Source organism: Schistocerca piceifrons, chromosome 4 (assembly GCF_021461385.2).
Source record: "Schistocerca piceifrons isolate TAMUIC-IGC-003096 chromosome 4, iqSchPice1.1, whole genome shotgun sequence".
NCBI lineage: Eukaryota > Metazoa > Arthropoda > Insecta > Orthoptera > Acrididae > Schistocerca > Schistocerca piceifrons.
In genome coordinates, this window is record NC_060141.1 from 564,342,280 (window position 1) to 564,356,340 (window position 14,061).

Here is a 14,061-nt window from a genome sequence, read left to right on the forward strand (position 1 = left end):
TTCCAGCCAGGGCGTTGTTGCCTCCAACCCATACAGGCGTTCGTCGAGATGCCGCAAACCATAAGTTTGCAGGGTAAGCAAGGAATTTGCCGACCAGGTTGAATGCGACGCCCTTCTGTCTTCGCGCCGCTACCAATTCTTAAGTGGGTCGGCCAGCCTTGCCCCCAGCCAATTTAACCTTAACGCCACTTCTCGAAACCCGCGCTACACAGCGGAAGTCCCCCAGAAGCCACAACTTTCAAGCCACGTTCCCCACAGCCAACTTGCCTCTCCAGGCCCCATCAAATCAACAACCACACACCTTCACCAAAGATCTTAGCTTGCGACGCACGATCGAATCGATTTCGGCAATTTAATCAGTTAGCGTTGCCAGTGGAATTCCATGCCGCCAAGATTAGAGCCGCCACGACTCGGTATGGCAAACTTTTTCAGGCACCATTTACCCCATGCCTCCTGACTTGAGACTTACGGAAGCTTTAGCAGACAGGAATACATCCGTATCACGTAGAGTGAACTGGCCTATGCTATGTTACAATCTTTTGCAAATCTCAGGGTCACGCTTTCCAATGCTGGCGATTCGGTCGCGCGACATGCCCGTGCGGCAGAGTCGCATTCTTCGTATAACAGGCTGTTCCCATTACGCCTTTACAGACTGGCGATTTGACAGAGCGACCTACTTTGCACTAGGCGTTTCCCGCGACTGGTCGCTGCGATTCAGCCACATTTGGCCCTCCCGCACATGGCCGTCTGATAGTGAGGGCTGGCTACTATTAATACTGTTCAACAAAATATTTGTAATTGTGGTATGAAGAGCCACTGTGTTCAGATTTAACAATTCTTACATGCTTCCTGCACTTGCACCAAGGCAATTCGGAAAATAAGCATGCATTTTGAGCTTTACTGATATATTACTCCAGCCTCCTTCCGGGGCAGGTGTCATGGACGTGATTCTTAGGTGATCCCATATTAACTGAGAAGTGTGTCGCACTATTTTGCGTATCGTGGAAATACCATATTTAAAGCGAAAATGCAGCTCTGTAAATGTCAGCCATGACTCTTGTTTCATTGCAAGCCACACGGTTACAGAAGTAATAGAAGAACATTCGCGATTTTTATACAAGAGAATTCAACCAGAGGTACGTCTCAAAGAATGGTTCTCCTGCAAAATCAAAAAAGAAATATTTTTGTTTTCATACGCTAAATTTTCGGTCACCTGTAACTGTCATTAAACCATCAGAGTTGGAAGCAGCTGTCACTTACAGTAATGAGGCAAACGACCCTGATGTTCAGGATGGATTTGTCTCCAATTCACGTAAAAGACAGAGGACGGCAGACGAGGAGAAACTGTTTCAGCTACTTGGAGCAAACATTCAGAAATAGAAGTTCGTCAGATCTTGAAGCAGACGACTCAGCCAAGGAGATTCTATTGTCATGATTAGATGATCTCCACAGCCTTTGAAGATGGACGTCAAATTTGAAATATAGCGGAAGCAGCCTATTACCCATCGGAGGGACGTAAGCAGGCTATTACCCATCGGAGGGACGTAACCTTAAAAAAAGTGAGACTAGTGAGCGAAGAGTCAAGCCGTCGTAATCACGCGACGTAGAGTGCCCATGGACCCTCAGCCGCTGCGATCTGGGAGGCCCCATCCCTTGGTCTCGCATAGCTAAACACCTCGAGGTAATTCTCGATAGGCACCGCACGTGGAAGCCGCATGTACGTGAGGTTCAGGGGAAAGCCTACGCCCGCTTAAAGGCGCTTAACCCCTCACTCAATCCAAAAACTACACTTCCGCCATACTGTGGCGGTATGCTATATCTAGCACTGATCCGACCAGTGCTAGACTAGAAGTCTACAGCGTGGGGGAAACAGCCATTTGCCACATTCGTCGGCTCCAAGGCGACTCGCCTTGCGCTCTCCGCGAGATTACCCTGCTAATGCCTTGCACAAGGAATCGGGCATCCCTTGATTAGGGACCATATAAAATTAGCTTCCCGACGCTTCTACGAGATGTCACGGCTGGCTGGAAATAGGCTAATTACTAGGCAGGGAAACCAGAGCCACAGACACAGGCCTGACGTGCTTCGACAGTGAGTTAAGTTAGAAAACATTGAGTCACAACCTCAAGACTCAAAAAGTTTTAAAACAACGTGTCACAACCTCACGACTCAAAAACTTTTAAAAGAACTTGTCACAACCTCATGACTCATATAACTATTGAGAATTAAAACAAAGACGCAACAATGAAAAGCAGGAAGACTTCACGAAACTTAACTTGCACAAAGAAGACAGTAAGGGCTGTCTTTTAGGAAAAGAGTGGGAGGGTAGTGAGACCGCGTAGCAAAACTTGTTCCGCGCGACCTTGGTAGTGAACGCGATGCTGTTTGCAAACAGCGCGGCTCTAGCTGTATCAGGTTGCGGCAGGTGCGCGCCCGGCCGCAATAACCTAGGGTACTCCGGAAGCGCGCCCGGCGCCGCCGCGGTCGCGGCCGTGAGGCGTGGGCGTCCGCCATTCACCTGCATCCAGCGGCGCCGCGGCAGCTCCACAGCGGGGGTCCCGGAGTGAATGGGCCGCCCACGCACCCTCCACAGGTTGTGCCCGTGACGTCAGCGGGCGGGAGCGGCTATTGATCCCGCCTGCCGTCGCCGACAGCTGCGCGCAGCGGTGCACCTTCCAGAGCCTTCCGGCCGCTCAACAAGGCCACACATCTCGAAACGTCTCGCTTGCTCGCCGTGATTTGTACTGTCGCTACCCACATGAGGAGTGGCTGGAATCAGATCGCCGACAAACTTAACATCAATATGGGGACCACGAAATGGACGAAGGGAAGGAATTCTCCTAACTTGGTAGCAAAATTACTCATCACGGACGAAGCAAGGAGGACACACACTGAGATGTCAAAAGTAGAGATATGCACATATACAGATGGCGGCAGTATCGCGTACATAAGGCATACAAGGACAGTGCATTGGGGAAACTGTCATTTGTACTCGGGTGGTTTACTGGAAAAGGTTTCGCACGTGATCATGGTCGCATGACGGGAATTAACACACCTTGAACGCGGAATGAACATGGGACATTACATTTCGGAAATTCTTAGGGGATTCAATATTCCAAGATCCACAGTATCAAGAGTGTGCCGAGAATACCAAATTCCAGTTATTATTGCTCACTAGGGACAACGCAGTGACCGACGGTCTTCACTTAACGACCGAGACCAAGAGCGCTTACGTAGAGTTGTCAGTGCTAATAGACAAGCAACACTGCGTGAAATAACCACAGAAATCAATATGGGGCGTACGATGAACGCATCCGCTAGGACAGGGCGGTGAAATCTGATATTATTGGGGTATGGCAGTAGACGACCGATGCGAGTGCCTTTGCTAACAGTACGACATGGCCTGCAGCGCTTTTCCTGAGCTCGTGACCATATCGGTTGGATTCTCGACGACTGGAAAATCGCCGCCTGGTCGGATGAGTCCCAACTTCGCTCGATAAAAGCTTACGATAGGGTTCGAGTGGGGAGCAGACCCCACGAAGCTACTGACCCAAGTTGTCAACGAGGCACTGTGCAAGCTGGTGGTTGCTTCCATAGTGGTGTGGGCTGTTCAAAATGGTTCAAATGGCTCTGAGCACTATGGGACTAACATCTGAGGTCATCTGTCCCCAGAACTTAGAACTACTTAAACCTAACTAACCTAAGGACATCACACACATCAATGCCCGAGGCAGGATTCGAACCTGCGACCGTAGCAGTCACGCGGTTCCAAACTCAAGCGCCTAGAACCGCTCGGCCATTGCGGCCGGCGTGTGGGCTGTGTTTACATGGAATGGACAGGGTCTTATGGTCCACCTGAACCGATCATTGACTGGAAACGGCCATGCTCGCCTACATGAAAACCATTCGCAGCCTTCATTGACTTCATGTCCCCAAGCAACGATGTCCCGTGTTACTAAGCCACGATTGTTCACGATTGGTTTGAAGAACTTTCTGGACAATTCGAGTGAAAGATTTGGCCACCCATGTCGCTCGACATTAATCGCATCGAACATTCAAGGGGCATAATCGAGAGGTCAGTACATGCACAAAATCGTGCACTGGCAACACTTTCGCCATTGTGGACTGTTATAGAGGCAGAATGGTTCAACATTTCTGCATTTTCAGAATGAAATTTTCACTATGCAGCGGAGTGTGAGCTGATATGAAACTTCCTGGCAAATTAAAACTGTGTGTCGGACCGAGACTCTAACTCGGGACCTTTGCCTTTCGCGGGCAAGTGCTCTACCAACTGAGCTACCCAAGCACGACTTACGGCCCCTCATCACAGCTCTACTTCCGTCAGTACCTCGTCTCCTACTTTCCCAACTTCACAGAAGTTTGCATGGGGGATTAATCAAAAAGAAAAGACTAATATTAATGAATCAATGCAATAATTTTACTAGCTGTGTGACCGGTTACGAAGTCTCGTAACCGTTTGGCCCTGACTATTGTTAGCACGCAATCTGACTGCATAAAATTAAAATAAAGAATGACAAGGAATTTCCATTTACACAATTGATTAATTAAGTCCCCTGCAACTATAAAAGCTACGAAACAACAAAGCACGAGTGTAACTGTTCTGTGTGTGGTAGTGTGACTCAACGTACATGTATCTGGCTCGGTTCTTTCTCAATACGACAAAATATTTTAAACACCATTTACAATGAGCTAATTGAAAAACCAGAAATACTATAATTGCACATGGAAACCAGAATTACAAGTCTAATAAATGAACACGAGCCAGATGCTTTGCTGACTGTACCTGTGAGCAAGAGGGATTGTTATTAAAGAAAACTGTAATACCTTTTTACCTCATCATATATTGACGAAAATATTCCATTACACCAGCATCATAAATCAAAAGCCCATCTCCTTTCTCAAATATATTCTGACAATTGCATCTTCTTCAATCTATGCATTACACCAACCGAACAGTAAAACTTTTCAGTCAACACTCAGATCGTCTACTCTCTCGCCCAACAGAACAACGACTGCCCTCGACATCCTCTGAACTACTACTGCGCCAGTGGAGGCGGCGGATTAATAATCTTTGGCGCTGTGACTCAGTGTAGCCACCTTTCAAGCTCTCCTGCGAACCTTGCAGAACTAGCACTCCTGGAAGAAAGGATATCGCGCAGACATGGCTTAGCCACCGTCTGGGGTATGTTCCCAGAATGAATTTTTCACTCTGGAGCGGAGTGTGCGCTGATATGAAACTTCCTGGCAGATTAAAACTGTGTGCCTGACCGCGACTCGAACTCGGGACCTTTGCAAAGTTTAATATCTGCATTTTATTTTCGAAAGACTTGTTGAGTCTATATGACGTCGAGTTGCTGCACTACGCCATACAAAAGGAGCCCGACACGATATTAGGAGACATCCCATAACTTTTGTCACTTCAGTGTTCATTATCGCTAGCCACACGAGAAGTAGCAGAAATTAGATCGCCGATAACATCAATACTGAGAACCACTAAGTAGATGAAGGGACGGAATTTTGCTACCATGCTATCAAGAGTACCCATGACAGACGAAGCAAAGAGGATATAGGAAGAGCAGATATTCGTAAATACCTCCGCGTTTACAAAGACGACTGCACAAAAATTACAAGACATACAGAAAATAGACTCTACCGGCGAACAATGCATATCTCCACGTGTTTAACTAACGTAACAGGCTCTGGAACACACTTTGAAATTCTGAGGGTCACAGGGGTAAAACACAGCGAGCAAAATGCTATAAACACAGCGAGCAAAATGCTATCTACAACTTGTACAGAAAACAGACAGCAGTTGTACAAGTCGAGGGGCATGAAAGGGAAGCAGTGGTTGAGAAGGGAGTGAGACAGATTTGTAGCCTCTCCCCGATCGTATTCAGTGCTGAAATAAGACTTGGCGGCCTTGGCGGCCGAACGTCCCCAGATGGTGCCTCCCGGCCAACGATGCCATACGCTCATTTCATCATTTGTACACTGAGCGGGTAGTAAAGGAAACCAAAGAAAAATTAGGAGTAGGAATTAAAGTTCAGGGAGAACAAATAAAAACTTTGAGGTTCCCAGTGATATTGTAATGCTTTCAGAGACAGCGAAGGACTTTGAAGAGCAGGTAAACGGAATGGACAGTGTCTTGAAAGGAGGATATAAGACGAACATCAACAAAAGAAAAACAAGGATAATGAAATTTAGTCGAATTAAATCAGGTGATGCTGAGGAAATTAAATTAGGAAACGAGACACACTTTGAGTAGTAAAATAACTGATGACTGCCGAAATAGAGAAGATGTAAAATGTAGATTGGTAAGGTTTGTTAACATCGAATATAGATTTAAGCGTTAGTAAGTCTTTTCTATAACAATTTGCATAGAGTGTAGCCATGTATGGAAACATGGACGATGAACAGTTTCGACACGAAGAGAATAGAAGCTTTTGAAATGTGGTTCTGCAGGAGAATGCTGATGATTAGATGCATAGGTCACCTAACTAATGGGGAGTAGTGAATTGGGAGAAAAGAAATTTGTGTCACAACCTGACTAGGAGAAGGGATCAGTTGATAGCACCCATTCTGAAACATCAAGGGATCACCAGTTTAGTATTGGAGGGAAGTGAAGGGGGGGGATGGGGGGTAAAAATCTTAGAGGGAGAACAAGAGATGGATACAGCAAGCAGATTGAGAAAGATGTAGTATTTATTTGGAGATGAAGAGGCTTCCACAAGATACAGTACAGTCAGCACAGAATACTGTAACTGGTAGATGCGCAGATGGCAGGGCACGTGTGGGGAGAGCGGTAATGGTGGGGGTTGCAGGCAGGTGCTATAGCGGAATGGTGAGTGCTGAATGGTAAGTGCTGTTCTAAACTGAATCATACACTCATTTTTTTGTAAATATTGAGCGGGACCCCTCTACGCCCGAACTTGTATGGTGACCATTCAAAAAGACCTTTCACCTCTGCTTTGGTGAGTATCTAAAACGAATTCCACCGAAAATGCAGCGATTTACTTTCGCCTCGCTCTTTATGTTCTGGCCTAATGACAAGCGCCGCCACGAACATGAAGGACGCAAGAGCAGAGAGGGCTGTGGGACGTCAGCCAATAGCACACTGACTAGGACGTCACGAGGACAGGAGAGGCCTCTATCTGAAGAGAATATAAGCGTCGGTCCTGCCAGCCTCGGGCGGACAATAGAACGTGGTAACTAGCAGAGGCTCCAGCAGAGAGCCCTAGAAGAGCAGTGATATTAACTATAGCAGTGACTTATAAGCGACTGTGAATAACTTCCATGGACATTGTAACTAGCGAAAGACTTTGATTATTTGCATGTCGCCATTTGTTAGCGACCCAAAAATAAGTACTGTCTATTTACTTTATTGTTACAAAAACGATTAATGTGATTGGCGTGAGTTGTTGTATAACTATCCGGGAAAGCAGCATCCATTAGGCACCCTACAGGAGACGAGCTGGCTGGACGCCACACTTAAACAATTTGTAACTTTCAGATAAGTGTCACGAGAGGTGAATTTTGAGTAAAACCTTTACATTTCCCTTGTTGCCATATTAAAATTTGCCTCTTTTGCCAAAACACAACGGAGCTTAACAACGTTTCACCTCACTGAGATGTTTTGCAGATGCAGCTGTAAGAGAATTCTGAAACAGTGGTTTATTAAAGTTATTAAGTGCGGAAATGATGAAAAGTAAGGTCAGTATCTTATGAAAATGCACATCCTCGGTGCAAAATAAACGTGCAATGTATTCACTTCTGTTGTTCCAAAACCCGTAGTATTTCTCGTTTCACCAGCTATTGATCGCCCTTAAAAATTACATTTCTTTCATTGAAAAAGTCTGTAGTTAGTGGAATAACACAGTAGATAATGAGGTTTTGCATGATAACCATACGGGAAAATAATCTTCTCTTTGCTTTGCTATCGTTTCCAAAAATCTCATTTCGATTCCTCAAATCGTTTATGAAATGTGAGGAACACTGTGGGTCTTTCACTCTGGCATTATTGCTGACGCGGCGCGATCGCAAATGAGTGCGCTACTTCAGATAAATTTTCTCGAGATTGGTGACAGACAAAGACCTCCACCATGTCTAAAGAAAAATTCAATATTTTAGCTACATTTCATACAAACCAACATAGTATGTAATATGCACCAAACGCAAAATCATAGGGCCCCCATTTTTCATTGCAAACTTTTTCGACTTTCGCGCAGTGTCTTACTTCCACCTAAGTATCACAATAACTATGACCATCAACAAAATTATGGATACATTATAATGATCCTGAAATGTAAAGCAACAAGTAAAGAACAAATGAAATACTTTTTAACGGATAGTATCCGTAAAATCGTTTGAGAAAGATTGCAGGTCATGCGCCTCGATTCTGTCATCGCCGACCGGTCGAAAGTTGGCAGATAATGTTGGCCTCCCATTCTAAACAAACGAATGGGGAACTCATCCAGCGATCTGGACGAAAACTGTCACTGCGCATGGCCATCTTATTCTGCGCGTGCTATACCGTGGAGAGCTGCATCGAAGCAGTCTTTAGATTGAAGATCACAACCGGTGCTCAATATGGACACTGTTAGCTTCAGTACGTATGTGAAATCACTCATATGAAATGCCCAGAAAGTTGCAACACCCCTATTTGTAAATCTGTTTATTGGGTAGCCTACTTGCAGGCGTGGATTTGATGGGGCAGGTGATTTGTCTACATCGTTCTGACATGCCTGCCACACAATGCAGCTACTCCATATGTTCGAAAATGGCTCTGAGCACTATGGGACTTAATATCTGAGGTCATCAGTCCCCTAGAACTTAGAACTACTTAAACCTAACCAACCTAAGAATATCACACAATTCCATGCCCGAGACAGGATTCGAACCTGCGACCGTAGCAGTCGCGCGGTTCCGGACTGAAGCGCCTAGAAGCGCTCGGTCTACTCCACATGTGTTACGAATCGAAACTTGGAGAGGTGCCCTGTCAACTGATATGTGTCATTTTTCTCTCTTTCTTGCAGTTTTCGCAGTCATCTCCTGAAAGCACAGACGAACTTGTGACTGGTCCCTTATACTGCACGTCCAAAAAGTTTCTAGACTGATTTTATTCATTGTGAATAAGTGATATAAATGGAGTAACTACAGTGCCAGCTTCAACTGCCATCTGCAAACAACAGATGTGTATCTGCCAGTCAGTTGTGAGCAGATAGTGTTAACTAGTGGATGTGCAGCCACACTGTGCCAATAGCTTGTGTCATAAAGGGCATTGGAACAACACCACAAAATCAAGAGTTCCAGATAATCTCCAGAATGAATTGAGGAGGAAAAATATGTGTGCAAAGCTTGTCCTGCACTCCTTTACTCCCCCCCCCCCCCCCCAAAAAAAAAGAAACGATTCGTATGCGCCTGCCACAACTTGACTGTGAAAAAAAGCCTGGTTTGGAGGACAGGTATGTGGTGCGTACCTCTGATGAACATCTGCATCTGAATACGTATTAGAAAAAAAACATCCTTCAGTTATATTATTGTAAAATTTATACTCCACAGAAATTAAATGCCAATTGAGAAGATATTTGGTCCTGCCTAGTGAAACTAAAGATTAGATAATTGATTTTATTCCAAAACTACTTCTATTACTCCCCAGCCGGCCGCGATGGCCGTGCGGTTCTAGACACTTCAGTCCGGAACTGCGTAGCTGGTACGGTCGCAGGCTCGAATCCTGCCTCGGGCATGGATGTGTGCGATGTCCTTAGGTTAGTTAGGTTTAAGTAGTTCTAAGTTCTAGGGGACTAATGACCTCAGATGTTGAGTCCCATAGTGCTCAGAGCCATTTATTACTCCCCACAGAGATGTGTAAGTTTAATGAAAGTGAGCAAGGAATCTTGACTGCCTGAATAACAATTAGAATTCGATGTCAGATTTATTTCCAAAGACATGAATGACACGGAACATAGCTCAATGTAACACACCATATTTATGCACGAGTTCATAAAATTAGGTGTACTGGCGTACAGTTGAAGGAGGTTGAACAGAGGGTGGCAGATTGATCCTAATTCTGACTTTAAAAATGATCTGGCTGTGATTAGTACGGTTAACAGTGACAACTGTTGACTGGAAGAAACTACCACAATACCTTGAAATCAGACAGCGACTGCTGCTGCTGCTGCTGTGAGGACACGGTGCAGTTAGTGAAATTCACTCTAAAGGTTCCTTGTGACACTGCTGCAAAATGCTCACTATGCGGATGTAAAAATTTCGAATGTGGAGGCCAGCGTGCCTCTGCATCGGGTTGAGCGGTGGACCTCTCTCCTCCTTTTGTTCGGATCCACCTTCTCGCCCAGACTCCACACCCCCAAGCTCAAATCGACTTATCTCCTCCACGATACAAGACAGAATCGACATCTCTGCTCCAAGGCAGCCACTTCCTCACAATTCAGCAAGTCTGCGAGACACTCCACGTGGAATACATGCCAAAAAAGCTAAAACCCGCCAGCTGAAAAGTGGTAGCACTCAACTCAGCCAATCTGAAATCAGCCCGTTTGTCGTACATCCTCTCCGCATAAGACTGAAAAAAAAAAAAACTGTTCCTCTACCCGTAACACATCTTGAAGCATCGAACTGGCGCACACTGTTACGTTTTCTGACTTCACAGTCGGCGTTCCAATCAACACTCTGTTACTTTTGTGCACATGCGAAACGGCGCGGCTTATGTGCCTCAGTGGCTTCGAAAATACGCAACAGTTCTTCTGGGGACATAGTATCAGGTGTCCGTCCTGCGGTGCCACCCCATTTCAGTTGCTCAGCGAAATGTTTTCACAGGCCTAACTGACAGCGATGTAACAAGAAGGTTCCCGGGAAACAACGTGAGGACGCTGCAGAAACAGCGGAATGTGCTTCAGTGCCTTGGATTATCGCAACTCGGGAAAGCAGTCTGCCTCTGGCCTCTGGGACAATACACTGTGGCCTGCTCTGGGTTTGCACTTCCTATGGTCTGTGGACCCCCTGTGGCTTAGGCCGTGTCCCCCGCCTCGGTTTAAGCCATGCAAAACTCTGGCCAGAGTCTCCTTTTGCTCTGTCAAAAAAATGGTTCAAATGGCTCTGAGCACTATGGGACTCAACTGCTGTGGTCATAAGTCCCCTAGAACTTACAACTACTTAAACCTAACTAACCTAAGGACATCACACACATCCATGCCCGAGGCAGGATTTTTGCTCTGTCGATACCTGCTCTCCCGACGCACCACGTTCTCTGAACTAGCACCAATAAAACCTCCTCTGGCACAGCTGTGGCTGTCTGACAAAACAAAGTTCTCAGTACCACCAGCTCTAATAACATCATGCACCTAGCTATCATTGCTTTCAGTATTACAGCCACTGTCAACTCTCATTAATAGTTTCGTTGACCATAGTCCCTTCCTAATCTAATGAAAGTACCCTAACTATCTGTGCCCGCTCGATTGAATAAATAAAGTAGAAGAAAGGCGGGTGCGAAGTACTTGTCGACTTCCAATTGAAATGCAAAATGGGGACAGTTCTCTTCTTGAAAAAATCATCATGCGTGACGAGACTCGGTGTCGACAACACAGACCTACCATAAAAATGACAATCTGCAGAAATTCTCATGAAGGATCGACATTTTGACGACATAACCAACTTTCAACCTGATGTGCTGCGTGAGTTAGCGGTATCACAATGAAGGACTTTTCTGACAGTTTCACATGGTTGTATTTTGTACTCAAGTGAGGGCACACTTTGTAGAACACCTGAAGCATTAAAACCATCATAACGTTTCCTTGTTTCTTCCAATCCACTCTCGAAACTATTTGGACGGACTGATACATTAGCATGGGCAACGAGGAAATTCCTCTCTGAAAGAAGTCAACTAGTACCGAATGCAGGCTCCTAGTTTGAGGAATACGTTTCTCAGAATGTACGTGTGGAGCACAGTATGGTACGGAAAAGAATAGTGCACCGTGGGAAAACTGGAAAAGAAATTAAATGGAGCGTCTGAGATGTGCTGCTGTAGAGGGATGTTGAAAAATTAACTGCACTGATAATATTCGAAGAGGGTCTCTGCAGAATCGTTGAGGAAAAGACTAAATGGAAACCGATAACAAGAAGAAGCAACAGAATGGTAGAAGATGTTGAGAGGTGGCAGGCCACTCTCTCACTTTAACAACATTGTCAGTCAAATTAATATTCATATTTTAGCTCATCATCTCGGTGTTCCCCAGTGCTGTATTTGGTGTGTTCGGTTTATGACCTTTTTGTACAAGGAAATTGTGGGCAGAATGTTTTTATAACTGCTTGTGTAGCCTGTAAAGAAGTTGTACATGAGGGACCATAGAGGAAGCGATGGAGAACAGGCAGAGAGACATGGATTGGGGATCATAAATTCTGAACGCAGCGACCAGGCTGTGAGAGTCATTCTGGAAAGCAGCACTCAAGTGGATTGTACCTGCAGATGGACTTCTGGTCGTGGCACTCTCCTCAAAAAATGTGTGTGAAATCTTGTGGGACTTAACTGCTAAGGTCATCAGTCCCTAAGCGTACACACTACTTAGCCTAAATTATCCTAAGGATTAACACACACACCCATGCCCGAGGGCCATGACTGCAGCGCCTCAGACCGCTCGGCTAATCTCCTCCTTCCACTTGGGTTTGGACAGGAGGACGCTGGTTCGCAAAACATTTTACCTAGGCCAAGTAGCAGTCCATCGCAAAAGTACCAGTTGGTGGAAAGTGGGTGGAGGAAACCATGTAGGAGAGACTGCTGTAAGCTGGGCCTTCAAATGGAGAGCAGCTAGTGCATGTATTTAGTGGAGGCAACACTGTAACTCCCCTGATGCCAGGAAATAGCCAGGTTCTCTTAGCGAGTGGCAAAAAACATACATATTTCATGGGCTCGATTGTCTGGGAAGCTTGGCAGCCTTCTTTAAGGAATTGGAAATGGTCGACCTGGAATGATTCCATCCCTCTGTAAACCTGTAAATGAGACTCTGTGGTCCGCCCAAACATGGCCATGCTTATCGTGAGAACAACGCTTCCCTAGTCTAAGACAAGACAGACTTGGAGTCGCAGATTGGCCCTTGGCTCCTATCGGGATATGGGAGAGTGGAGGCTTCATCCCCCAGCGTGGGTACCCCAATGTTGTGTCTGAATTGGCTACTGGGCCAACAGAACAGTCAAGAGGTGAGATTTAATGAGTGGAAGATGTTTCTATTGGTTTGTGCAAAGGGTGGGGGGGGGGGGGGTTAGTTTTCGCTAATTCGGCTCCTGTGCTGGTGGTGGAAAGTGGCTGTTATTCTTTGCCTTCTTCGCCTTCTGGTGCTCCACTGGTGGAGAACTTCAGGTCTTTCGCTAGTGGGTGACACTTGTGGTATGTATCTTATTGTGGACAAAGTGCCAGTGGCGGTTTCCATCTGCCCCGATAGTGGAACTGCTTATTATCTCAAACACATCGTGTGTCACGAGGGCGATCTTATTCTCCTGAGCCGGCCATCTCACGTTTGACAATTCCAGCATGCATCGTAATGCCCGTGAGTGAAATTGGTTTGGCCAGATCAGCGAACAGGTGCACCTCACACTGAAATCTGCCAGGATTTCAGGACTGACGGCGAAGTTTTCTGCGTTCTGGTATACAGAACTCCAGACCGAGTAGTTTGCAAATATTCATGGACGCGTCAAAACATTACAGCTGTCGCAGAGCGATGCTCCTGCCCCCAGCGTGCCGTGTTTTGCTGCTGCCACCTGAATCAAGGTGAAAGGGTGGAATACTGCTGCACCAGAGTATGGGCGTTAAATGATATTCAAAGCTCCCTGTCCTCAGGTTAACCTGAGTTTGTGGTATACTTTGTCGTAATTGATTCCATTTGAGCAGAGTTCGGCCTCACAGTAGATTCATGTAAACAAAGTCAGATTGCTTTGCAAAAGGGATTAATCAGAGGAGAATTTGTATAGCTTTCACCCTAAAGCATGCTTTGCCAATCAAACACTATCCCGTTTCTGATTTGTGTTGTCATTTTTTGT